A 4,736-nucleotide genomic window follows, 5' to 3' on the forward strand; every position below is an offset into this window, starting at 1 on the left:
ACCATTTGGTTCCTGGTCATTTTCTGAATATTAGAGGTTTGGGGAAAGAAGCAAAGCTGGTCAAAAGAAAAATTGTGAAGAAAATGGTAACTCTTGGTGACTACCTATTTCCCCCTTCAATGATTGCTATGAATCCTACACCTAATACCATTTGTCATTCTTCTTTCCTCTCAGCACGTACTGGGTACTCTCATTTTACCACAGAAATATAAACTTCAAATATAACACTCTACCTGGGCTAAGATTGTATGTTTTCTATGCAAGTCCTTAAGTAGCAGAGTTATATTACAGTATAACTCAAAGAATAACTCTTGTAAATAATACAACTAATAAAGATTGCAATATTAAGCATTGTTTCCAGTTGTATGCCAGCTTTATCTAAACCAAATGCCAGTTGAGATCTCTGCTCTTCAAGAGATAGGCAAGGGAGGAGTAACATCAGGAATATGGCAGACTAGAAAGTTCTAGGTCCTCATTTCCCCACAGAATATAAAAAAGAAAAACAAGAGAAAAAGACAAAAGTAAAGAAAAACCAAAAGAGGAAAAATAATATCCAATAATGGGCAGAGAGGTGTCCTCCTCAAAATAATAGTTTGATAGAGGATTAGGATGGGCAATGGAAACATTGGTTACTTAAAATGGGGGGAGATACAGGCTTGAAGGGCTGGCTTACATGTTTTCGTGAAGTATGCACTCACACTCAACATGCAGAGGGCAAAGGGAGTATCCCCACGAGATAAAATTAATCTGTTTCTCCCCCATCCCCACTACTGCTGGGGAAGGTGGGAGGATGCTAGTATGATGACTATAATTTATTTTTCTTTCTCTGTTCCCTATATGTGCTTAACTTTGTTTTTTTCTGTCTGATGTAGTGGTCCCAGGACCAAGACTGCAGCTGCAATTGTCAGAAAAAGATTAATTCCAAAGCAAGGAGGTGTACCCATATTTTTTCATCTTTAAGTTGGAATTACAAAAGGCCTGATGGGGTGGGTTGTGTCTTCAACCTGTCCAGAAAATATGGAATCAAGAATAAATCCAGCTGTACTGCCTAGTGGTCAAGATAGCCTTTTAGTTCTGTATATATATAACCCTACCTTATATAAGAGTGGGCTGAGGAGGAGATAGTTTCTATCTACCTCAAACTGGAGAGAGAGAAGTAAACGTTATTTGCAACGTTCTAACCCGTATTGGGGATGCTTGAGGAACTGGCCTCTGTTTCACCTAGCTTGAAGCTCAGACAGAAGGGTAACAGGCAGTGCTCACAAAAAGCTTCAGGAAGACTACAGACTTGTAGTCTGGGGCAAGAAATATTGGTGGAGACATACAATAGACCATCTAAAGCACTGAGGAGAAGCAGGGGTAAGACATTCAGGGGATGAGGGAGAAAGGAATTGAAAATCAACTGTGTATATGAGGGAATTATAAAAGCAGCACACAGGCCCAAAGGAGACACATGACTTTAGAAGATACTAAGCTTTTGTGTCAGGCTGCTCTCAGGAGTAAGAACTTGCCTAGCTAATTAGTGCAGAGCTACCTGGCAGAGAGCCCAGTTTGCAAATGCTGAGAAATGTGGTGGTTTTTTCAAATACCCAATATTCAATAACAATGAAAACCACAAGACAAAGAACCACAAAAATCTGGGCTATTCAAAGGAAGAAAATAAATCAGCAGAAAATGTCCTGAAAGAAGAATAGGCATCAGAATTACTAGAAAAATACTTTAGAACAATTATCTTAAATATGCTCAAAGATTTAAAGAAAAACTTAAAAGAAGACTAACGAAAATTAGGAAAAGTGTATATCAACAAAGTGAGAATCTCAACAAAGAGACCCGAATTATGAAAAGGAACCAAATAGATTCTGGAGTTCAATCTATATCCAACAAGTACATTTAAATATTCAACAGAAGTATTCAAGAGCAAATTTGAGAAGGCAGAAGAAAGAATCAGTAAACATGAAGATAGGACATTTAAAATTATGGAGCATAAGAAGCAGAAATAAAACAATGAAGGAAAGTAAAATGAAGCCTCAAGGAATTATGTATGCCATCAAGTCAACTCACATATGCATTATAGAAATTCCAGAAGGCGAAGATAAAAGAAATGGGGTAGAGAGATTTAAGACTGGTGGTGGAAAATTCTCCAAATTTGTTGAAAACATGACTATACAAATCCAAGAAAGTCACAGAACTCAGAACAGGATAAATCCAAAGAGACTTATACCAAGACATGATTATCAAACTGCGGAAAACCAAAGACAAAGAGATAATCTTGAAATTAACAAGAGAAAAGAGACTTATAACCTACAAGGGATCCACAATGAGATTTTTTGCTGATTTCTTAGCATAAACCTTGGATGCCAGAATGCAGTGGGAGTACTTATTAAAGTGCTACAAGAAAAACAAAACCGTTAACTGAGAATTCTATATCCAGAAAATATATTCTTAAAAATGAAGAAATTAACATATTCCCAGGTAAACAAAAGCCCAGGGAGTCCATTATCTCTACACTTGCCCTACAAAACATGCAAAAGGAATCTTTCAGGGTGCAATGCAAATACACTAGATAGTACCTAATAGCCACTAGATGATATTAAAATTTTTGGTAAATGCAAGTAGATGGGTAAATATGAAAGTCAGTGTTATTGTAATTTTAAAAAGAAAGCACGCTTACATTTGGCTTTCATTGTTGAATTTCTGAATTTGTACTAATAGATCCCAATGGAGAAAGAAACGTGGTCTAATGACATCTTCTCAAGGTTAGTTTGGGAAGGTGTTTATCTGTCAAAAACTTCCATTCCCTGAAAGATAACAGTTCATGATTCATCTTAAAGAAAGAATGCTTAAATTTGCCTTTTATTGCAAGATTTCTCAATTTGTCTAATAGTGTTCAGTGGAGAAAGAAAAATGTTCAGGTAACATGTTATCAAGTTTGACTTATAAAGGTATTTTTCTGAAAAAAAAATAGGTGTTTCTTTGTCAAAAATTTCCATTCACTGAAAAAAAGCATATGATGAATTTTAAAAAATATACAGTTAGTGGATACAAGTCCAGTTTTTTTACATGGATATATTGCATAGTTGTACAGTCTGGGTATCCAGTGTAACCATCACTTGAGTAAGTGTACATTGTACCCATTAGCTAATTCCTTTTCCTTCACACTCCCTCCCATTCTCCCACTTTTCAAATCTCCCATGTCTATTATTCCACTCTGTATGTTCATGTATACACATTATTTAGCCCCCACTTTCCCACTTATAAGACAGAACATGTGGTATTTGATTTTCTGTCTCTAAACTGTTTCATTAAGGTAATGAATTCCAGTTCCATTCATGTTTCTGCAAAAGATACGATTTCATTCTTTTTTTATGGCAGAGTAGTATTTCATGCTACATATATAAGACATTTTCTTTATCCTATCATCTGTTGATGAGCACTTAAGTTGACTCCATATCTTTGCTATTGTGACTAGTGCTGCAATAAACATATGAGTGCAGGTATCTTTTTGATGTAATGATTTATGTTTCTTTTAGCAGATACCCAGTATTGAGATTGCTGGATCAAATGGTAGTTCTATTTTTAGGTCTTTACAATATCTCCATACTCTTTTACATAGAGGTTGTACTAATTTACATTACCACCAACATTATATAAGTGTTCCCTTTTCTCTGCATCCTTGACAACATCTATTTTTTTTGAATTTTTTAAATTAGCCATTCTGACTGGTACAAGATGGTATTTTACTGTTGTTTTAATGTGCGTTTCTCTGATGATTAGTGATGTTGAGCATTTTTCCACATGTTTTTTGGCCATTTGTATGTCTTCTTTTGCAAAATGTCTGTTCATGCCCTTTGCGTACTTTTTAGAGGGGTTATTTGGATTTTTGTTGTTGTTGAGTTGTTTGAGATCCTTACAGATTCTGGATGTCAGTCCTTTGTTGGATGCATAATTTGCAACATTTTTCCCACTCTACAGGTTGCCTGTTTACTCTGTTGATTATTTCTTTTCCTATGCAGAAGCTTTTTAGTTTAATTAGGTCCCATTAGTCTATTTTCATTTTAGTTTTATTTACTTTTGAGGTCTTAGTCATTTTTTTTTGCCTAAGCCAATGTAAATGAGAGTTTTTCCTAGAATTTCTTTTAGAAATGTTATAGTTCTAGGTTTTTTAAGTGTTCAATCCATTTGATTTAATTTTAATGTAGTAAAATATTAATATTAGTCCAGTTTTAGTCTTCTGCATATGGCTATCCAGTCTCCCCAGAACCATTTATTGAATAGAATGTACTCTGCTCAGTGTATGTTTAGTCAACCTTGTCAAAGACCTTTTGGCTATACGTATGTGGCTTTATTTCTGGGCTCTCTATCAAGTTCCATTGATCTATGAGTACCAGTACCATGCTGTTTTGGTTACTGTACCCTTGTTGTATAATTTGAAGTCAGGTAATGTGATGTCTCCAGCTTTGTTCCTTTTTGCTTAGGATTACTTTGGCTATTTGAGCTCGTTTTTTGGTTCTATATTAATTTTAGGATTGTTTTATCTAATTTGTGAAAATGACATTGGTATTTTGATAAGATTTGCATTAAATCTGTAGATTTCTATGGGCAGTATGGTAATTATAATGATATTGGTTCTTCCAATCCATGAGCATGGAATGTTTTTCTATTTGTTTGCATCATCTAAAATTTCTTTTAACATTATTTTGTACTTTCCTTGTGGAGATCTTTCACCTTCACTGTTA

Source organism: Trachypithecus francoisi, unplaced genomic scaffold (assembly GCF_009764315.1).
Source record: "Trachypithecus francoisi isolate TF-2019V2 unplaced genomic scaffold, Tfra_2.0 Lachesis_group6, whole genome shotgun sequence".
In the NCBI taxonomy this organism is placed as follows: domain Eukaryota; kingdom Metazoa; phylum Chordata; class Mammalia; order Primates; family Cercopithecidae; genus Trachypithecus; species Trachypithecus francoisi.